Genomic DNA, 24840 nt, shown 5'->3' with positions numbered 1-24840 from the left:
AGTTTCAATTGCTATTTCTTTTTATATGCAATAAAAGAAGTGTTTTTGTTTCAAAATTTTGATTTTGATTTTCTTAAAATGTCCATAAATAATTTATACTTTTGGTAAGTGAATGTAAAAATTTTAAAGTGAGAGGCTGATGGATTCATAGTTAAATAATTATTTTTAGAAATAACGTTTCATGAAACTATTAGTCAACCTATCTACCACAGATTTCTTTACTATACGAGGGTTGCTACTTAAGTTTTGAGATATGGTAACAGTGATGTGAATATGTCAATTCTGACACAGTCATAATAAAGTTTGGCGATGATTTCCTATGACTTTCGATGTGGATTAAACCAACAGCAGCAATTTGCTAAAGGATTAATTTCGAGAACTAATATTGCAAGATCGTCATGTGACATACCGTGATATTGGGGCATACTTGGGCATTAATTTCACTCGCATACATTCAATATTTCATGACTATTTGACTGTCAAAAATATTTGTTCAAGTTGTATATCACATATTTTGGAAAAACTTTAGAAAAAAGCTCATGTCGATTGATGCAACGAAATTTTGAAAAAATTAAATTGCGGTACTTCAAAAGACGTCTATAAGATAGTTATAGGCGACGAATCGTGGATTTATATGAACCCGAAGATAAACAACAATCCTGTGTAGGTCTTTCAGGATTAGCAAAATCCAAAAGAAATTATTCTCACATGAAGCAATTCAAAGCAAACACCAGCATTTGTTTGCCAGAAGTAAAATCAATCGCGGATGACGAATCGTTCTCCACCACGACAAAGCGAACTCTCATACATTAGTTCAAACAAAAACGTTTTTGAATAATCAAAATATCGAATTGATGGGTCATCCGTCGTACAGTCCTTGTTTGGCACTCAATGATTTCTTCTTATTTCCGCAGAACAAAAATAAAATGCGTAAACAACGTTTTTCTACATAACATGCTTGGAAATGGAAAAAATACTTCGACAATTGGTTCAAACGCATGCAAAAGTGTATTGATCTCAATGGAGAATATTTTGAAAAACAGTAGACGCATATCCAATTATAAATTTTTGTTTTCTTTTGTCTATTTCAAAACTTAAGTAGCAACCCTTGTATTAAATTAATCATAAACCTAAAATTAAATTATCAAAAATACATCATAGGCAAAAGTTATCCAAAACTTGATGATTTGTGAAGCTTTTACGACATCTTCAGATGTTATTACACAATTCTTGTAGGAGTAGTGGGATCAAGTTTACAAAATACAGAAGGATACTAAAAAATCATTTCCAGTCCATCTTCCTTTTCATTTTTGTCCAAGTCATACCACTTTCGATCAAATACATCGGTTATATATACACTAACTTCTGTCATTAGTAGTTTTTCGGAACATTCTTAGATGATCACTGTATCCTCTGTTGTATCTTCATTAGTTATTTGTAAGCCTAGGACTGAAAGTGCTACTTTGTTGGACGAGTCTGAAAATTGCGAAACGAGCGAAGCGATACGAGCAACAGAAGAGTCCAACAAAGTAGTATTTCAGCCGCGGCGTACACAACATTTTTTAAACGACGCATAAGATACAAAACTTTTTCAATTACACTGAGGAAAGAAAATAAATAATAGAGAATTATAAACATTTTATTTATTGAAAAATATAATGTACTTAATGATATTTGCAATGTCAATATTAATTTGTTAATTATTTGCAAAAAGAAATGTTGATTGTATCTCCAGGACAATTATTAATATTTATTGGATTGGATGCAGATGGTATATGTATATCTTTCAGTTGGGTTTTTCGCCTTTTTCTGGTGACACCACTTTATAAAGAGCTCCGTACTGTTTTTCGTACCTTGCACGAAATTGTTTTCTTCGGTGAGATCAGGTGGCGTGGATTCGAGTAACTCTTCTTCGCTGATGTTTTCTTTTTCATTGTCATTAATTTATGCAAAATCATTGAAGTGAAACTGTTAATTATCAAAAATGAAGTGGCTAGAGTCACATTTAAGGAAGTTAAAGTTGTCTACTCCAGAGCGTCCCGAAAGTGTTTGGCAGCACGGAACTGTCACTACATGGAAGAATCAAAACGCACCTTTCGGTATGTAAATGAATACAGAACGAACAACTTTCAGATGGCGTCGTCTACAAAGTATATTTCCTTCCCTGACAATTTTTGCTGATAAAGTATCGTTTGTCATTATTCCTCCCAATTTCTAGCACTTTTTGGTTATTTTCTCAATTTTACATTTAAATTTTACAATCAAGGGAATTAATTTATTTGACTGTCAATCACGCCAACAGTTATTATCCCACGGTGTTAATCTGACAGACTCAAAGAGCATGGAAACCGCTACGTTACCACCAAAACAAAGCCACGTAAAATGAAAACCAACGGAAATATTAATTAGTTAGATAAACATTAATCTTTCCGGTTTATTCAAATGTTTTTTGTTGGCATATTCGAAATTACTTTACAAAATGTTTTGTGATCAGAAAAATATCGCTGACGAACTCAAAGAGTGTCAAATTATGTAGGAGATGATAAAGCATTCTGTTATCGTTTAATCGACCACCCAAGAATCGCAACTCATAATGATTAATTTGCGATGATGAACAAAATAATTAAAGTAGAATTTTATGGCCTCTAAAAATATCGTTTACGCTGAAACACCTTACGATTCCAAATTGGTGAACCTCAACGAATGATGAATTTACATTGAAATTATTTATGATACAGGATGTCACAATAATAAATCGAAGCATATAGTCTGGAATCGAAAACAAATCCACCGAACATAACTTAAAGGGTCTGTTCTGGAAGTAGTTTTTTCCTGAGCTTGTACTGTGAACCTCTGTCGAAACCCCTTGTCTACGAGCATCATGGTGCGTTCACTGGAACGGCGATCAAATTTTGGGTAAGGCACTGTGAAAAAAGGAAAGAGATTGACGCAAAGGCATTAGAGATGATGCCGTAGCCGTTTTTAAGTAGCACAAGCTGTTCTGAGAAACACAAGACCAACGAATGTGTCTCGCGATTGAAACATTTATTGAACAGTGATCGTTCAGAATGATCGCTGATAAATTGAGCATACCTCAAACCCAAATTTGACAGGAAACTTAACCATGAGGAAAGTATGCGTGCAGTTGGTGCAGCGAGTGTTGTCAAAGGTGCAAAAGGCCAACCGAAAAGCAATCTACCAGAATCTTCTTGACCCACCAGAATTTTTTCTATTTTCAAGAATAAATTCGACGCTCAAGGAGAAGCCCGCCATGTAGAAATTGAGCAGCATTTCTGTCCAAGTGTACGAAAACTAGAAAACTCATTGGCAGCAGTGTGTAAATTGTGGAAGGGTGCTACTTTAAAGAATTCTAATCTTTGGTATTATGATAATGAATAGATATTAGAAAAAAAATGAGTTTTACTACTATTAGAACAGAACCTGTACCTTAATACAAGTACAGCCCTTGAGTGTGTAATGCAATGGATATCACATGGTGATATTTCCATCACAAAGTGCTGTAATATTACTTCTTTATTGCCCGGATTATACGAGGATTGTTTGAAAAATATTCAACGTAGTCTCCTTTAAAATCTATACACTTAGTCCAGCAATGTAATAACTTTCTTAACCCTTCCAAATGACAGGTGCCGTCTTTCGACTTCGTTGACGTCCTCGTCCTGACAGTGAAACTTTCTCTTCAAGGAACAAAAAAAAGTCGCGTTGATTGCAAGAGCTCATGGACCACACTACGTACAGCTTTTTGGTGTTCAAGTTTTTGTCAAGCCACCTAAGCTATTTTGGACACATGATTATGCCAGCGCATATTGATCCTAACCTCAAACATACAGAGAATGGGTCTTTGTTGAGTTAAACGTAAACAGATTGCTTCCACCCCATTCCAGAATGTTTTCCAGATCTGTTGTTGTCTTCGGGATTTGGTGTTTGCTGACATTATTGGGGCGGTCGATTTAAACGACGACGCCAATATCTAGTCATGGACTCTCATTAGCGAATTAAGGTAGTATGATTCATTTTCATCCACTGACATTTGTTGTATTTATTCAGCAGAATATTTGGTTAAAGTACACGGACCCTTTCCTAATTGCTACGTGATTTTTTAAAAATCTTTCATTTATTTCTCGGTTTGCGATTTTTTTGTTGATTCCATTTTTTGTTATTCTTAAATTTAATTATGTCAGTTTAAGCTGTAAGTAAGATGAAAAAAATTTAAATGATAACTTGTTTGAATACTTCAGAATAGAATACCGATATCGAACGTTTTATTATCATGAAAATATTTTTCGAAACAATTATTATATTTATTAATAACATAAAACTTACAGATACTGTATTATCTTCGTCCGGCGGCGGTCCAGTTAATATACGATAGGAGTCATCGCTGCTTCTTCGACTCGTCGACCCACATACCGCCCTCCGGAAGACACGGGCGACCAATGAGCACAGACCGCATTGCCGTCTGTCACCCAAATGGTCGCCCTGTCGCCTTCCGTTATCCTTCGATTGCCCCGCCGTCAACTGCCCCCCGTCCCCATCCCTGCAGCACGCCACTGCGCACCAAGACGACGATGACGCGATTTTTTTCACTGTTTGCCGATAAAACTAACACTATCTAGCACTAATATCTCCAAGGTATATGGACCGGTGCTACTACGGCATCTCTTCGTGGATCAACAAAATCCACTCGCATTGTTAGGTGGGAATAGAGATGTACCTGAAATTCATTAATTTTGTAATAGACCAACATGGATATTGCTAATATAATCTAATTAACAACAGTCAACATCGAATTGAATGAAAATATGTATGTTTGGATTACCGCCACTACCGTTGAAATGTTTTTACCCACCTCATAGTCCATTTATTAAATTTCAAAATGATATACCTCAACAAATTTCTCTTTTATATTGTCAAGCGAAGGTCGAAATTTTATACGCATGTCTATATTTTGGTAGTGAGTGCGACAAGTTAAAGCTTGCAACCTAATTTGTTTATTATTATTTAACTGTAATATACTTTCCTAATGTTTATGATCGTAGTTTAGTCCCAGTGAGCTGTATGGGATGCGACAACGTGATGTGATTTATACTTTTTGCACCAAGACATCGTTTTGTGAAATTCGTATAAGAATTGTTTTCGTTTTCGTAAATTCAGACTTGTAAGTTTTAAAATGGGCCAAACCAAGGAACTATCGGTTGAAACACGTGCATTAATCACAAGTCTTCATAGTCTAAGCAAAAGTAACCGTAGCGCTGAATTAAAAATACCTCGACGTGGACTACAACGTGAAAAAATATACATCCACCAGGAGCTTAGAAAACGTTTAGGTCGGCCTCGAAAAATCACAACCGCTGAAGATAAACGTGTTGTATTCATCAGGAAACGCTATCTCCAACTCACAAGGAAAATGTGATATAAAATTCTGGCCAGCGCCTGATCGGCAGAAAATCTTTCGGCATAACAACGATCCCGAGCATCCGAAACAAAGGCAATGAGGAATGATAACAGACCCGAATGTCAATAGAACCATAAATTGAAAAGAGAAAATCATACATTGGAAATCATAGCTTAGACATAAAAATACGATCAGCCATCTCTGTATCAATCAATTTTCAAAACGATTCAAACCGCTGGACCGCTCTAGTATCAAATGAAGAAAACCTCACAAGAATGATGAATTAGTAACAACTTGCAAGCTACAGAATTTCGACCAGATAATGCGAAACAAATCTAGATATGCATTACTCCAAGCTATCCTTTAAGGAAAAATATTTAGAAAAAGAGGTTAAGGAAGAAGACGAACATTCTGGCTTAGAACCTTAAAACCTGGTTCCCGTAAAAAAATTACCACAATCATCACAAGAAAAAAGATGTTTACGGATAGTGATCCTCCGATCTTTGAGCAATTGATCTTCTGGACTATCCACAGAAACCGCCGATCTTCCACTCCGTTCCTCATCGCGAACTTCCATGCAATCCTCAGTAAGAGCTTTGCACCATTTTCCAACGGATATACACTCTTCACCATTAACATCAGATGCCGATGGATCTCCACGGACGATAATTTGGTTGCTTGGAGATGATGGGTTCTAATGGTTGTAACGTTTTCACTGCTCACAGCTTGCATTACTTTTGTTGTTATAAACATTATACGATATAAACCTACCAACTTCTCTTTATAAGATATTTTGTCATATTATCTTTGAGTAGAAATATTTACATATCTCTTTTGTAGTTTTGTATATACTTGTTAATGACATCCTGGAATTTAAGTTATTTAGCACAGTTCAATGAATCCTTTTGTTGAACTATTTTTATATAAACGAATTGAATCATTGATTTATTTTCTTTTGAGGTTAAGTCTTGATCTACAGGACGCGAGCATTATTCGTAATTTTCCAGGCGTGGTATAACTGGTTGAAGAATTATGTTGTTTATAAGAGCAAAGTTGCTTCCCCTTAGAAGGTTAGAGCCACATCTAGTTCGCGAATTAAGTTATTCGTGCAGTATTTTTGTAAATTTTGCGGATATTGATTTTTGGTTGTTTAGTCCTTGAAAAGTTGTTTTGAGGAGTGATTGTTAGCTGGTGTTTTTGAAATTGAACTATCGTTGCACCTGGCTAGATTGTCGTCATGACGTTTGACCCGATTTTGCTCAAGAAGTCTGCTGCTAACTTCATTCATATTTTCCTTTTGACTGCCAACCGATGTGGAATTTTTCATTATGGATTTGATTATAAATTTTTAAATTTGGCTTCAAATTTTTTATATTTGCGGAAGTTGTGATATTTCCGACTGAGAATTTGACAAATGGAGAGGTAGTTACACCTTGTTCTTTTGGTCAGCGACCATGCTAGCGTGAAGATTAATTTCTCCAGAGATTTTTGAAAAGTGGGATTTTGTCGGCCTAAAGGAGCCTTCCGCCGATTTCAAAAATTCTGGAATATTAAATTGTTAATTGACTTCCAAGAAGAAGTAGATATAAGTTCCCTTCGTTAAAAAGGAAGGTAAGATCCTTTTTTTTTTTTGTAAAAGGAGAAATAGTTCTAATTACTGACATATGAACTAGATCAGGCTCCAAATTAGACTACCTTTTCTATTTCATTCAGGAAATGTTAAAAAATCAAGTTATAAATTATTTCTTTTAGTAGTCTATAAATTGTATTTTTCTTTTTAATTAGAGACCTAGTTTTGGATATGGGATCTTTATTGGGGTTTAAAACTTAGACGACCTTAAATTGGATTTAACGTCAAACTTTGACTCGTGGAACTACCTAGTCCGGGACGATTGACTGAATGAACTTTTTAATTCATAATTGCATTCCACGGATATGGTCCTATTTGTATTCTTCTGACAAGTAGGGAGCCTTATGTGTTGTTAAATGTCAGATCAACTCTTATTAGTTTTTTTGTAAAATTTATTTCATTATTTCCTGTAAACCAAAACTCATGAGTTTTGAGGATAACTTTTTTTAACCTGTTTTTTTTATAATTTCAAATATAAATCATTGTATTTATTTTCAACAAGTAGCTTTATTCCTAAAGATACCTTAACCTATTTCTATACTTTTGTCAATTTAGGTTAAAAAAAACTGAGTGACGCCCCATTTGGAATTTGAAAGAATACAAAATTTCTGTACATATTAAACACAGCAAAATCTTGCAACGAACCCCGACAACACACATTAACATGATGAGCTTAGTCGGAGCCCAAAATGTGTCCTTTTAGGTTACATGGTTGCCAAGTAAACGAGCAGGATTGAGAGTAAGGGACCCACTGCATACGGTACCGTTGTCGTAACTAATAACGTATCTTTATCCCACATCGCACATACGGGTATTTAAACAATCTGAGCGGCCATAAGTCCATTTTGCAAAATGCAGTACCAAACTACCTAAACCGCTGGTTGAAGTAGATAACTAGTCTACGAATTATACCTGACCCCTTTCATCACTCTACCATGCAGGGAGCATCGCCAAGGCCATTCTGATTTCGACCGTCTTGGGGGATACATGTGATTGTTTTAAGCGTTATTGTGAATTTGTCAACTTTAAATGTAAATATTTTTGTTTGGACTTTTAATATTGAAAAAGTAGTGATGGATTTGGATATTGCAGGTAAATACTTACAAGTTTTGATAAAAATCAAATATTTTTATTTTAGTTTTATGGTAAGGGTTCGATTTTTAAGAAGTTATGCATATTACAAAATTTTTTTTGTTTTTATTTTTGTTTAATATTATACATGTTATGGTATCAAGTTAGATCACGCTATATTTTTCCATTCAGTAAAAAGTTTAGAGCTTTAAGAATTGGCAAATCAAAAAATTTGCCGCGGAAAAGCGCGAATAAGTACTATTAATATTATTTTTTATAAGATCTTCATTACTTTCTTGCAATAATTTTGTGTTTATATGCTCGATGTGTTTAGTAAGAATTTACTTTTTTAAAAGCTTAAAATTAATATTTAGGATATTTATTATATAGACTAAGTGTTTGAAGATATTTTTGCGTGTTTTTAGTAAAAATTAAACAAATATAAAAACCTTAGAGATGTTTTCATACATTTGTTGTTAAAAAATTGGTTTTCTAAGCCGTGTGAAAATATCTGTAAAAAACACTATTAAGATGTTGGTGCAGTTTTAAATTATATGTTTTTGTTTAAGTTTCACCTAGTTCTTCGGGGGTAAGAGTTGTCCCCCGAAAATACTTTTTTGAATGGATGCAGAGACTGAATTTACCTAATTTGGAAAAAAACTTAATGGTTTGAAAGAGCAACTTTTGTTAGGTAAAGGTTATACTGAAGAGCAAATTAATAACTTCAAGCGCACTTTTGCTTATTTTAAAACCCAAGTGAAACAAAAGTGGTTGAAATCCGACAAAAAGGAGGATGTTTTTATTAAGTACAATTTGAAAAAGATTCCGATTCGGATTCAAATGTGTTTCAAAGCTGTTTTGTACCTCTGAAATTGATTGGTGGAAAAAACGATGGATGAAAATGTACTCTGGGAAAATCCAACACCTTCATCCCCAAGGTACTGCAGACCTATAAGATTCCGATTTCAGAAAGAAAGTGTCGATGTTACGCTAGAAGAAATTGAGTACGTAAAAAAATCTGCGCAGTCACTAAACCCAACAGAAGTTGACTTAAATGGACAAAAGTTTTTGGTTAAGCACGTCTTTATCATGACAATGGTAGACGGCAAAGTTTGCAACGCGGCCACTGGCACTAAACCTACAAGCAAATGCTATTTATGTAGAGCGACATCCAAGGAATTTAATAACATGGATGTTCGAAAAGAAGTTAGTCCTGAGACTACAGAGTTTGGGTTGTCAGTTTTACATGCAAGGATTCGTTTTTTTGAAAGCATTCTTCAGTTAGCATATAAATTGCCAGTAAAAAAGTACCGCGAAAAAAAATCTGAAGCTGAAAAATGTCTAGAATAGGAAAAGAAACTAGAAATCCAAGCTAGATTTCGCAGGGAAACAGGGTTACTAGTTGATATGCCAGAATCAAATTTTGGCAACACAAATGATGGCAACACGAGCAGAAAATTTTTTGATGGCCCAAAGCTAGCCTCTGAAATAACTGGAATTATTTATGATCTGATCTATAGGTTAAAAGTTATTTTAGAGACTATTTCAAGTGGGTATAAAATCGACACAGACAAATATGATCATTACGCAATGGATACTGCTCGATTGTATGTAAGTTTATACCAATGACGCCAACCATGCACAAAATACTTATTCATGGTGCAAAAATAATAAAAGACGCATTGCTGCCCATTGGACAGCTTTCTGAAGAGGCTGCGGAAGCGCGAAACAAACATTTTAGAACATACCGTCAAGATTTTGCTCGAAAATTTTCCAGGGAAAACTGCAATAGGGATATTTATAATCGGTTGCTTCTAAGTTCAGATCCCCTTCTTACCAGCATGAGAAAAATTAAAAAAAGAAAATTGGGTTCCTTTTTACCCGAAACCGTTAGTTTAATTGTAGCCGAGAAGCCAAATGAAAATAAAGATTCTTCAAGCAGTGAAGAAGAAAATATTTTCGATGACTAAAAATGTTTTTGTTATTTGATTTTAATAAATATGCTCAAATACACATATAAGAGTTTTTTTTATATACTAATATCATTTAGAATCAATAGAAGCAAAAATATATTTTTGACCGTGTAGATCGTTCAAATACCCGTATGTGCATCGTTAGATATTATTTATAAAAGAAATAATTATAACAAATGAAATGGATGGTTAAAAATATGATATAAATGAATTTCTGTTTATTCTTTTTATATTGAAGTTAACTGGAAAATATTTACATTTGTACTAGGATATGATTAGAATTTTTAATTTTCTCAACCGTTTAAAATTTGATAATAAATGTCTGCGTTTTGAATATTTCGATTCGAACAATTTCTATTCAAAATTCTGTGGTTTCTGTAATATAGTCAATAGTTCATAATCGAGAATTTGCCTATTCAGAGGGAATTGCCGATGAAAATTTCCTGACTTGAATAGAACTTGAGAAGACAATTTCCCAACGACAGAATTCCTCCGTAGGCATTTTTCCGATGACCTTATTTAACCGAGATGAATACGCAAGGAATACAGGATGTGTAAATCCTCATTTTCTAAGCTCACATCTTTTGTTAGTTAACATCTTTATCTCACATTTTTTCATATAAAAAAGCCAAATGAATTTTTTGATTTAGTCATAAAGCAAGTGTGATAAATAATACAAAAAAATACAGAGCGCGGCTGAATGATTAAGCAAATTGATGATTGTTGAGTTTTTTATGAAAAAATCCTGCATAAAAATTTCAATCCTATTACATTTGCTTGGTGCCGGATGTATTGAAATTTCAATAAAACAGAGTCAAGTAGACGATCTTTCTTCTATGCTCTAAGCTGTCCAGCTTTATGGTCAACTCTGAAACAGAGTATGCTTGAAAACCGCTTCAAATGTGCCATCAATACTCCAAGGATAAACGAATCTTGGAGTTGTAGACGATTAGAAGCTATTGCGAAGTATACAGCTTTTTGATCTAAAGAGTTGGATTGAGCTGGAGGAAGCTTCCAATCTCCTCTTTGGAATGATTTTGCATAGTGGTCTTGTCAGTTCACCAACGAATCTTTCCAATATGATTGGTGGTATTCAAACAAAGCAAGTATTCATTGATTTCCAAATCCTAGAGAAGTTTTACCATATCCCGCTGCAGGAATTCTATTTTTCGTAGACTGGATGGTGATTTCCTTGTGTATCAAGTATCAAATATGCGTCACAATAAATCCGCTTTCTCTAGTCGATGGTATACTTTTTGAAAAATCAGAAAGAACTCAATATGTTTTGGAAATTGGAAATTTAGATGCTTTCTTTGGAAGAATCTATATTCTGCTTGCAGGTATTTCTCAAAACAAGAAAGTTTCTATGATTCTCGGTAGGTACAAGGATTTGATCGCTATTTGTAATAAGTAGCATTTTTGTTGTTGTTTTTTTCCAATTTTATTACCTTCAAAGCGTTTGAAGAAGTAAGAATCTGCCAATATTTCTTCTGAAATCTCGTTTGCACATATTGAAGGTTCATTAAAAACTGAGGCAAAATCAAATCTATTTGGAGATCTTAGAAACCTGTCACGTGCATAATTCGAGGGCTCACCATCTTGTAACCAGAAACTATCAGCTATTTAATAAGAATTTCCAGCACATACTGACAAAAATTGATACAAAATCTGTTCACAGAAAATTCAGATAACGTTGTTCTGCAATATTTTTTCTCTATGATAATGACTGATAATTGTGTCATTAATTATTTCTGCCCAGACATCTATTTTTTGATTGTATAGAGCATAATCTTTAGTCATCCAGGATTATCCTTACTCAAGTGTCTGCAATCTAAGACAATCCAAAATATTCATAACCCTCCTAACTAAGAAGTCTGAGTTAATCTTCTGAAAGACGATAGGGACAGACACAGAAGAGGATGTACCCGACGACTATCCTGTCCATTTCAGCGAAAGTCTTTAGTATTTTCGAGGCATAACAACTCAGATACAGGGTTCATGAACAAAATATGTTTTAGGTGTAGATGCAAAACGGCTGGAAACTCGAAGCAACTCTTCCTAATGTTGAAACTGTAGGAGTTTTTACATCGAATTGTTAATATTATCTAATTGACAACTGTAATTAAATGTCAATATTCTCTATAGATTATGTGATAGCTGGATCATGGTGGGCCTCACCCGCTGTGATATATTTCTAATCCATCCGTGTATAGGAGGGTTTTTAAAATTTTTTTATCTATAAATATGAGTCATAATCACTGTGAAGCTAAAATATGTGTATCACTAATACTATAATCTGTTCTTATCTTTACATAATCCGCATAGACGTTTTACAAATGATGAAAATGACCTTGACATAATTACATTAGCTTACTTCAAGTTTCAAATTACAATTTTAAATAGTTGATTAGGTATCGAGACTTGGTATGTAAATTTTGTTTATATGTTTCAAAATATACAATGTGCGATTTTTGGAATAAAATTTTTCAGATTTTTCTACATTAGATATAATTAGAGGTAGCCAATGAAGTACGTGGGTTATCGGAAAAATTTTGTTATTTATAGTTATCATAGTAAAGAAATAACACAGATATATTAATAAAAAAAGTCGCCGTTTGCATCGGCGCGAAATAAAATATATCATTGGTGTTATTATAATTCATCACAGCCTTGTGACCGTCAAATTTGAAATATCTCTTCTTTCTAAGCTAGAAAAAGGTAAAATTGCACTTTTCATGAAAAAGGGCCGACTCGAAGAAAAATCATTCATCAGTTTTGGCCCCGCAGCGACTTTTTCCTGTTTTCGAACCTCAAAGTTTCTCTTGCGGGAGAAAGATTTTAATCAGACGAGGACATGAAGCATTTGTGAACGTCAATTTTGATAAATCGTTTAGAAGAGTTGAAAATGTGACTATGTGGAAAGATAAAAGTTTTATTATTGTGGTCCATCGGTACAACGTTAATGAATCTATTGAAATAGACTATCGGCCTCGTTGTTGTATGTGTATGGATTTGGTATTATCAGAAAAAAATCTAATAGATAGAGAGAAATGCTTTTATGTCAAATAATTGTTACAAACCTTGTAAAAACTAAAGAACAAACAAAAATAACTAAATAAAGATACAAATGAAATAAAATTTCAATATACAGAATAAAAACACAATGAATAACAAAATTATAGGTAATAGTAATTAGTATACAAGTCCATAGCAAAATTAAATCAGTATGCAGGATACCTAATATTATTATTAGAATAGAAGTCGTTTCCAGAGTAGAAGGCTCTTTCTTGTAAATATTCCCTCAAATTATTGCGAAATGCGGAAAAAGAAATCGATTTGATTTCAATTGGCAAGTGATTGTGCATTTTTTTACATTGTAAAATATTGAGCCATTAACTAATTCTGAACGTGGAGTAGGTAGGTAAAGGTCGTAAGCGTGCTTACGAATTAGACAAACGGATGAATAAGGAAGGAACAGTCCTTGTAGTGAGTACTGCTGTTAAGTTCGAGTAGATATCTAACAGCTTTCTTTTGTAGTTTGACAATTCGCTCAAATTGACTCGCACCCACGTATCCCAGAAGGGCATATCGGAGATGTGACTCAATAAGGGCATAATAGACTATTAAGGAGATAGATAAGTTCAGTTCTTTGAAAACTGATCTCAGCGCAAAACAGGAGGATCTTACTTTTTTAAACAACTCCTATTTCAAAGAATTGATCACAACAATCTTTAATAATTTTACAGATTCAACGACGTCAATGGTGGTGTTATGTCTTAAGGCAATTGGTAAAAGTGCCAGTTTGAAATTAAAGTGGTGAGGTGATTCAATGTGCAATCGGGCAGATATAATATGGAAAGTTGAAAATGAAGATACCAACATATCAATCACAACCAAACAGAAATAATACAAAGACGACTCACTCATATGATAAAACAGAAGGAAGCGAAGGAAACTATTTTGAAGTTAATGAACCAATCTAGGTAGAGATAAGGATAGACATAGGGGAAATGATAAATAATATGGAGAATATCGAAAACTCCGGTAGGAATGGGATTCCAATATAAAATATAGTAGTGAGCACTTGAGAACGGCAAACCAATAGGAATAAAAAATTATTTACTCAGTACAGAAGAAGGAAGATATGACAAACGGCGTGAATTATAGGAGTACCACATTGTTCTATGTCGTATACAAAATTCTAGCTAGAAGAAGAACAAATAAATTACTTTACCAAACAAGTGGGCGAGTATCAGGGGGGCTTTAAAAAGGGCAAGTTAACTAGTGATCAAATTTTCATACTGAAGGTAATCCAGAACAATAGCTATAAACAGGGTTAAACCTAAATCTCCTCTTTAGTAGAAAACATCTATTTCAAACGGAATACCTAAGAAAAAACCACATTTGATTAAAATAACATTGAATAACAAAGAAAATGGAGTTTATGCCGAACAAAAAGAGGATTAAAGCTGAAAGATCAACTATCAACAGTGATGTTTAACCTTATACTAGAAGAAAAAATGAATAGAAGCATATAGAAGATTTAGGAAGAATAGGAATAATAATAGACTTGAAGTAGCCATTTCAAAAATAGATGAAGGAAAGCAGTACAACAACTCCAAACCTTGTGCCTATAAGTCCTGTTTATATAACAAGTATATAAAAATTTATTTAGCTTCCTAACATTAAACGTAGATTTAATAGATTTGTTTGTACAATTTGTTATTGTTGTAACCTACTTTTACCATACCACTATTAGTAATTTATCTTAATGAAGTTGAACTTAACGTGCTGCAAATTTAATGTTGTTGAGGGGCTTCATAGTTGTATAATGTATAATACTGTATTTCAATTTTACAAATACTTTTACTACGTACTTTTTTAAGCACCTAGTGCTCGAACAACTCTCCTTTAGAATGTGGATGGAAATTGGTATTAAAATCGACTAAATATTAGTCTTGACAACAAATTCAAAAATGTAAATAAATCCAAACCTACTAAAAATATAATTCGGAATGAGCTCTAGAAAAATGCATTTGAAGGATTTTACACGTTTTTTATTAATAAAATCAAAGCTGAAAATATCTATGGAAGAAAATTTAACTTAAGAAATGTATTTCCATCATTTAAATTTTGAATTATGGTTTATCTTTAAAGAAAAAGGTCCTGTTGGGAAAGAAATTTATATAAATTATACTTCTATTGATAATCAAATTATTATATCTTGAAGTCCTATTAGGTCTTTCACCTTTGGACCTAACGATACAATTCTAGAACATGTGGACAGCATACAGACTACATGTTTTCAAGGGATTGCAGGTTGATCTGCTCTTTAAAGGACATCGGCCTACTTTCAAGTGATCTCTGACCATCCACTATCCATCAAGAGCTCCAATTCGGTTCTAAATCGTCAATATCGTTCAACACTGCATCTAACTATTTTTTCTTTGACCTCTCTCTTCTTCTTTTACCTCGTTTCAACGATTTATTTTAGTATACCCTAATAATTTTTGAACTTGCATTAGGATGGAGTTTTCGATGATTAAGCTGGCGTAGGAAACGACGCGATCCCTTAAAATTTCTTCTAGGCAATAGAAACCACGTTTTCTTTTCTGCAATCTTTCTCCAGTTCTTCTGTAGGCTCTATCGCTACCATGCAGGCACATTCTGCTTTAGTGTGAGAACAGAACGGAGCCCATTGTTCCTCAGTCCAATTAACGTCTTCTCTGGAAAATCGAAGACGGTTTCCTCGGTGAGCTGGGGTTGGCTGTTTTGGCTCTAGTATAGCTGCCTTGAGTCTTGTTCTTGTCCAGTCATTCCTCGCGTTTCTTTGAACTCTTGTTGGACTTGAACACCAGTGAGAACCCGATTTCTCAGCGATATGGTGAGTAATCGGTCATCTCTCTCGGATGTGCACCTTTGTCTTCCGCAATCTCGTCTTGATGAAAGTTACCAGACTCTTGATAATGACGGTAAATTCTTGTAATAGCAGACTGCCTCATATTCAGTGCACTGGCTTCTGTTCGTTGACTTTGGCCTTGTTGCAATAGGGTTACCACTTGAGTAGCTTTATCACTTGTGTCCATTTTAAGGTAAAATTCTTATTGGTATGTGTATTAGTTGACGTTTCATGGTTAACTGATAGCTGATTAGTCCTATTGTAAACAAGTATAAGAAGAGTAGTTACCATAACATATTGTTGGACTGAGTGATCAAAAAAATAGCGTGTTTAGTTTTAGTGTCGCCAGAGTCGATTTTTTGTTCACGAATGTACTTAGTTTTCTCTTGATTTATTCTAGTCAATAAGTTTTTGCAGCCTCTTCTAATTCAAAGAACTTTTTTTTGTTCTTGGTTACCAAAACTGCATCGTCTACCTATGCAATTATTTGCTGCTTTTAGTGTGTTTTTGACTTCACCATCTCGTAGAATTAAACCATATTTTACTATTCTCGTTGTTTTTTGATGAATTGAATAAATGGAATAATTGATTTGGATTGACAAATAACAACATCGATATCCTATTAAAAACTGCCAATAGTGCTGTTAACCTTGGAACACTAAATTCATCATTATGACAACCGAGATCATCGTCACAGGTATAAGAACAGGTTGACAAACGTTTTAATGACATCTATAAATAGTTATCGACGAGCAAGCCGAGTTTGATAATGAATAAATGCGATGCGCTTCAAAATACTTATTTCACATTTATACAGCAATTAAACGTACAAAGTTAAATAATATAATTGAAAGGAAAATAACTACAATAACAAAATAGTATCCGAAAAATAGTTAAGTCATTTTAGAATCATATTGACAACAAAATACTATATTTAGAAAGATGAAGGAAGACTGAACCGCAAAGAGGAAGAGCACGATATGATGAACTAAACGATGCAATAGAGAAGTTAATAAAATGACAGAAATCTGATGACAAAAGGAGGAACCAGACCCAAGGAAATTTCATCTAAATCACTGGTAACATTTTCGGAAAAATAAAGATACTAGCTGAGTGGAATATTCATCTTATGCTCTTTTTTCAATATTGCATAATAAATTAGGGCTACTTAAAAATTTTCTGACGCAATGGATCACGGTTTTTTTGTATATAGAAGAAAAATTCTCTAATATAAGTGATTCAAAGATAAAATAAGAAAAGGAATTAATAAAAATCCAGTATTTCAAGAAATATTAAACGATCTAGAAGAATCAAAAAGTTACTCAATATTCACTTCTTCAAGTGAAATCTGGATTTTTCCCTGCAAATTTGGGAGCTGTAAGGCATGAGGACAGAGAGTGCTTCCTTCAGGCCATTTCATAATTGAAAAATCGCTATCGGGGCAAATGGAACCCAAGGATGTTTGCCGAGTACTTTTGGACGTTAAAAATTAATCATCTAGACGCTAAATTTGCCATAAAGTCCTAAATCGTGAACTTATAATAGAACTTCTTTAGTTTTTATGTTTTCGACGGTCACACTTTGTTGGTCAATAAAAAACTTATTTTCATTAACAATTATAAAAAATGTGAGTAAAACTCGCGTCGCACGACGAAGTTAAAATTGTCTTTCCCTAAAGAAGCTGTTGATAACAATTAGGTATATTGTGAACGGAAATGTGAAGAAGGTTCATATAAATGATTTATTTTACGAAAAATAAATATAAAATCTGTTAAATCACGTTAATTTGATTGAAAAATACTATTATAGAATGACAGAAATGCAAAATTGCTCAATTAGACTTGAACCCGAGACCATTTCAATGCATGGCGACAACCTAACCACGCAAACGTTGAATCCATCAAAATTATATACGGCCATTCTAAAAAACATTAACCCAGTGTGTAGAATGCTCAGAATTAAATATTAATATTAGATTGCAAGTCCTTTACAGCATAAAAAGCACTTTCCGGTAAAAATACTTCCAATTTCTGGCGAAATATGGAAAAAATGTTACATATTTGATTTCAATTGGCAAATGATTGTGCATTTGTTTCGTATTCTACAATATTATATTAACTAATTCTGAAGGCGGTTCTAAGTGGATAGCTGTTTCTAAAATAGGATGAGCGTGCTTACGGATTAAGCAATCGGATGCAAAGATTAATAAGAAAGTAAGAGTGAGAATTTTTAATATTTCAAAGAAGACCCAGCAGTAAGCCCTGCTGTTTAGTCCGAGTAAATCTCTAACAGCTTTCTTTTGAAGTTTGAAGATTCGCTCAATTTGATTCACACAACACGTACTTTAAAAGGGAAGGGCATATCGATGATGCGACTCAATAAGGGCATAATAATCCGTTATAGAGGTGGATAAATTTAGTTTCTTGGAAACTGATCTTAACACAAAACAGACAGAACTTAATTTTTTAGGTATTCAACTTCTAATTCAAAGAATTATCTACAACAAGGGTAGTGTTATTTAATACAAACATTGCAAAGTATCTTTTTTTGACAAAACTTTAGTTTTAGAGACGTAAAGACACAGAAGATTAGAATCGCACAATGATTTAAGAGTGATTAGGCCGTTAGATATAGTCCTATGAAGTGCCGTCACTTCAGGGGTGCTTTAAGAGAAACTAGTATCGACGTTGTATCAAGAAGTTTAAGAAAGATTGTGGTTACTATATATATATATATATATATATATATATATATATATATATATATATATATATATATATATATATATATATATATATATATTCATTGTAGAAACTCTGAAATTAATATAAAACAATAATTGACTGCATTGAATCTCATTCAATAGTTTCTGCCATCTTCATGTTCGAAAACATTCAAATAACCCCCATACATTAACTAACAAATCCTCAATAGTTAATGAAACTCTGACTAAATGAAAAACATTAGAATTTATACATTTTGTTATATTTATCAATAACAATTATTTTGTTAATTATATGAATCCAGATAATTGATATTACGGCAATTACATTCTGTTCGGTTTTTCCTTATCTGCCATTGTATTAATTGATAAACATTATCGGGCCTAGTAAAGCATAGTAAAACTATTTTTATCCTGTTATACTGATAAGAATTTATTATTTCACATATACAGGGTGAAATAAATTCAAGTAAATTGTCTATTCCTATTGAGAGGACGAAATTACCAACGAAACCACAGATTTCAGTATCGTATAAAAGAGAATGAAAAAAGTTTACAACATTTGAATCGCTATAGAATTGTGTCTGTTCTTGTAATACATCAAATCTGACATTGCCATCATAAAGTTTGACATTTTTAATTGTGAACTATGGTTGAATGGTTGAAATATTCATCAACTCGCGAACATTTTGGTATCATTTTGTATGATTTCCGACGTGGATTAAACCAACAGCAGTGTGCAGATCAACTCGGTTCGACTTTTGGCGAAGAAGCACCATCACGAGTCACCACTTTTCGAATTCAATCATGGTCGCTCTTCGCTACAGGATGAATTTCGTGAAAGTTGTCCGAAATCGGCTTTTGTGCCAGAAAACATCGATGCAAGATCGTCATGTGACATACCAGACTTACTTGGACATCACTCGCATAAATTAATATTGCATGAACATTTAGCTGTTAGAATTGTTCTCGTTGGATACTGAATTATTCGAAAATAACTCTAAAAGAATATCATGTCCATTGATGCATAGAAATATTGAAAAAATTCAATCGCGGTGCTTGAAAAGGCGACGATACATATGAACACGAAATTATACAGCAAGCAACTATATGGGTCTTTTAAGACGGAGCAAATCCAACAATTTTCAGAATAACTACGACATATCGCCCGTTCCATTAGAGCAACGTAGAATGGTCGCGATTTTGAATTGTAGGCAGCATTTATTTGTTTGTTGCTTTAAAATCACATGTTTTGGAATGGTGAAAATGCTTGGATAATTAGTCCAAACGCATGCAAAAGTATATTGATCATAACGGAGAATTTTGTTTGACGTCGTTGAATCTGTAAAATTCTTAATGCTTGTTGTGGGCAATTTCTTGAAATGGCAGTTACATATTACCACGTTGTCTAAAAAATTATGTTCCTCCTGTTTTGCGCTGAGATCAGTTTCCAAAGAATTGAATTTCTCCACATCCTTAACAGTTTATTACGTCCTTATTGAGTCGCATCTGCGATACCGCTTCATTTCTGGGCTACGTGTGGTGCGAATCAATTTGACCGAATCTTCAAACTACAAAAGAGAGCTGTTAGATATTTACTCGGACTAAACAGCAGGGCTCACTGCAGGGACTTCTTAAAAGATTAAAAATTCTGACTATTTCTTCCTTATTAATCTTTTCCAATTTCAGAAAGATCGTTGCACGGCTATCCACTTAGAAACGCGGACCCCGACCTTCACCTACCTACTCCACGTTCAGAATTAGTTAAGGGCGCAATACTTTACAATGTAAAACATGCACAATCATTTGCCAATTGAAATCAACTCTATAACATCTTTTTTCGCATTTTGCAATAATTTGAAGGCATATCTACTGGAAAGTAGATATGCCTATCTACTCTATAAACGACTTTTATTCTAGTAATAATATTTAATTCCGGACATGCTGTATACTGGTTTAATTTTTGCTGTGGACTTATATACTAATTATTACCTATTGCTTTTACCTTACTTATTACCTTTAGTTATTTTTATGTTTGTACTTTAGTTTTTACAAGCTTTTGTCTACAAATGCAACAATTTTTTGACAATATAGCATTTCTCTCTCTCCCTCTGTCGTATTATAACTGAAAAAAAATATTCGAATGGCTATTTTGAAAAACATGCTGATATAAATACATATTATACTAAATTTTCACATCAGAAAGAAAATTATAACTTCCGGAAGTGGAAAAAGAAGTTACAGCACGACGGATAACTTCACGTACGAGTTTAAACAAGTTTAGAGTCATTCTTTATTCAGCAATTATGGTATACAGGAATCACTTTACAAAAGAGCTTTTCTTAAGACATAATGTTAAAAATTCAAAGCGAAATGGTTATGAATATCTTATAAGTTAAAACTCTACGGCCAGCGTAATGTTTCTTGGAATTCGAAAGATAACTTTGGGATCGAGGTGAATAAAATATTAATTTGAGGTATTACACGGAATATCTGGAGAGTATTTTAAAGGCTCAATGGAGGAATTTTATTAATTTTTCATTTGTTTGTAGTAAATTCGTTGCTATCTCGAATGAAGCGTAAATTTCACCGAACGTTTTCAATACACGAAATTAATTTGTAAGCGAAATTCCACTATTTCTGTTGAATGTTTAGAAAATGCTTTCTAATAGTACAGGCAAAATTAAATTGGGCGGTTTTCTAGATTCTGGGAGGTTTTGGGAGACTGAATAAATCTAGCAACTCTTAAAATTACGAGTACTGATTTTCGAAATTTTGAAACTTGAATCTGAAAAAAATGTTGAAACGCGAATAACTGGAAAACTATTAGGAATTCGAAAAAAACTGCCGTAAGAAAAAATGCAGTATACAAAATTCTCTACAAAAAAATGTCCCAGATATTTGTGCCTAACCTGAAAATTTTCACCTTAAAATAGGTATATATACTCAAAAATATTTTGAATCGCGAATAACACTAAAACTACGAGGAATCGAAAAAAGTGCTGGAGCAAAAAATGTACAGCACAAAATTCTCTACACTACAAGCATTTTCTCCTAACCTCAAAATTTTCACCGTAAAATGGGTTGATGTACTCAAAAACATTTTGCTTTGCGGATAACTCGAAAACTATGAGGATTTCGACACAAACTGCTGGGACAAAAAATGTGGAGAACAACAATGTGTACAAAAAAGAATTCAATTTTTTCCTAACCTCATAATTTCCATTATGAAATAGGTTTGAACGCTCAAAAATATTTTGAATCGCGAATAACTAGAATTCGAAAAAAAGTGCAATTTACACGTAAATCTCAAAAACTTCAACTATATGCGTATAATTTATCAGATCAGGTCCACCAGTAAGTGAGACCCTATTGTTGAACTTTCCAATCTTAGTAAATTAAGTTAGAATAATATTACTTAGTGACCTCTTCTTGATCAGATTGTAAACCACAAAACATTCCACGCAGTTTTCAGAACGTCTGACCAAACCTACTAAGCCGATATAAAAATCTTCGCTGTTAAATATTTTAACCCTTAACTCACCCTTAACCTTTGCGAACAAAAATTTGTCGGACGGGGCCAGATCAGGGCTATAAGGTTGGTGCTCAATCTCTGTGAAGACTGGAGCATTGTCATGAAGCAAGACTGATGTTGCCCCGCTTTTTTTGATAATTAAAATACTGCCTTAATAAGTGATATGTTAATTTGACATTTTTCTCAACAACTTGACTGAGTGGTAATTCGAAATCTACTATAATAAAATGGATCGAAGCAGCAAGTTGAAACTATATATAATGCTTGTTGACTGTCTTCATCACTTTTTTGGCCGATGAAACCGTCTCTGCCTCTTTCGGACCAGTTTCGCGCATTGTTCCATACTGTCCTGACAGTTTTTACCGGTTTAAGATTGTAGTGAGCTTTTCCTCTGGTTATCGTAGTCTCAATCAAGCCATATCGAACGCTCATCGTCAGTCAAGCTGACGTGTGAATCCAGCCGCCCAAAATTTTACGGTACTAAATAAGTTATCGAAAGGAAAAAGATAGGAGGATGATGAGCTAGTTAAGTAAGTTCCCAAATCGTGGAAAATAAAGGGGAACACAATGGGCCCAGGCCTCCGACTAAACCATGACGAATCTGAATCGACTAACTAACTTAACCTATTATTTGGTACAATTTACGTATGGATATATTGAAAAAATACCTTCATGTTCATTGTTCAATGTAAAATATGAATATTTGTTCCTTATTTGATAACGTTTAACAGTGATTAATGGCACAATTCTCTTTGCATAATATTAGTATGGTAAACATATCAAAGTTGACGTCAGAATCCGAGATCTCATCTTGAATTGCGATTTTTCATACTAACATTAATGATAACCAAATATTCTCATTGTTTCTCTATTTGTACACCTAAATTTCGTAAACGAGGTGTTCAGGGACTTGATGCAAAAAACTCGGGAGTGAGTAGATGACGTGAAAATATTGCAGTGATAATGTGACTCAAAAAAAATTTTCATACGATCTCTCGTCGAGTTATAGGCCTTTGAAGTTGCGAAATCAGTCCATGTGGTATGTTTAACGGAATAAATAATCGTATACTAATATCTGAAGGCTATGGGCGGCTCATGTCCAATGGTTAATAATCCGTAACGTTTACAGGGACAACCTGTACAATCTGAAGAGAGCAAAAATGAATTTTTCAATCGATTTTTTATCAAAAAGGGACCCTGTATTATATGACAACAATGAACACTTAATATTATAATGGGCTTGGAAAATTAAAAGAAAGTATATTTTTTTTCAACTCTAAGTTTGAGATATTGAGGTTTAAACAAATATATTATATTTAATTTGGAGCAACTTCGATTTTATTGGACTTATCGGGTTCGAGTATCTGGGGTGGTTATTAGCCCCGAAGGTCATTAAACAACAATATGAACTTAATTGAACCGACGCGAGGACAAGGTTGACAGAACTCAAAATTACGATCATAATATTGTTAAACATTTGAAAGTTAGTTTAGGAATTTATGTAAATATACAATCAGTATAATTAAACAAGCCGTGAATTGTTTAAAATTAGTTTCAGATAAATATTGTTTATTTTCCATTTCGTATTGATCCTGATTCGGGTAAGTCTTTATTTACATTGATCTCTGGAGTTGGCCTAAAACGTAAGCGTTATCCTTTTACATAACCATACACCACATGTCTGATTCTCATCACAAAATAATTAAAATAAGAGAGGGAAATGATGTTGTTTTATAAATGTTCTAAAACCCTAGATTTTATTAATTTAAGTTAATTAATGCCTCATAACTAGCAAAAGGCGTCAACCAACTTACCACATTTTGACGATTTCGTCATGGAAATTGGAGCAATTTTATTTTTTATAAAAAAATACTCTAGGGGTCACATTTGCTCCATATTAAATGTGAATTTTGAAAATTAATAGCTCTGAAAAACCGGTGGTGTCCCTTATTTCTTCTTCTTCTTCTTCTTCTTCGTATTAGGCGTAGTCGCCTGTTTTATCTTCGACATCCTTGCCTCCTATCCTGCATCAAGGTTGTCGCTCCACCTTTTTCTGGGTCGGCCAGTACTTCTTCGGCCCAATGGGCCTAATCGCGCGCTATCTTGACCAGTTTATTGTTATCCATACAACTTATGTGCTCGTTCTTTCTTTCTTAATTGAACCCATTGTAGTAGGGTTTTTCCGGCTATCCTGCGTAGCACTTTCATCTCTGCTGTTTCCATCATTTTTTTTTTGGTTTTCACCGTTTCTGGCCGTGTCTCTGCGGTGTAGGTCATTATGGGTCTAGCCGTGGCCTTGTATATTCTCGATTTGGCTTCTAATCTATATGTTTATTTCCTCATATGGTTTAGTTTAAACATGCTGCTATTCTTAAGGCTTTGGTTGTTTGCTCTCTCTCTCTCTCTTCGTTCTCTACGTCTCCAAATCTTGAAATCTCGATTCCTAGGTGCCCCTTTTTTTCAGGTTAGATCCCATACGAACGCAAAAAAAACAGATAAAACAGTATCCCTTTTACTATCGTATTTTATTGCATCACACCATTTTTTCCGTAATTTTTTTCCGTTACGGATGCTTAAAAATACTTTATTTGGTG

At 33.7% G+C, this 24840-nt stretch overlaps 1 protein-coding gene across 4 annotated transcripts in view; it reads right to left on the bottom strand.

Annotated features, from left to right (window-relative positions):
* Positions 1-24840, bottom strand: part of LOC130893376 (uncharacterized) — a 303656-nt gene that overhangs the window by 189119 nt on the left and 89697 nt on the right. For 2 of the 4 annotated variants that reach the window (XR_009059197.1, XM_057799426.1), the window contains exon 2: positions 4345-4735. The exons of the other annotated variants lie outside the window; for them this stretch is intronic. The gene's annotated coding sequence lies outside the window, so the exon portion shown is untranslated. The remainder of the gene's footprint in view (positions 1-4344; positions 4736-24840) is intronic. 4 annotated transcript variants of the gene reach the window in all.

Source organism: Diorhabda carinulata, chromosome 4 (genome assembly GCF_026250575.1).
Source record: "Diorhabda carinulata isolate Delta chromosome 4, icDioCari1.1, whole genome shotgun sequence".
Classification (NCBI taxonomy): domain Eukaryota; kingdom Metazoa; phylum Arthropoda; class Insecta; order Coleoptera; family Chrysomelidae; genus Diorhabda; species Diorhabda carinulata.
Note: the sequence above shows the minus strand (reverse complement) of the source record. Positions and strands in the feature narration are given on the sequence as shown.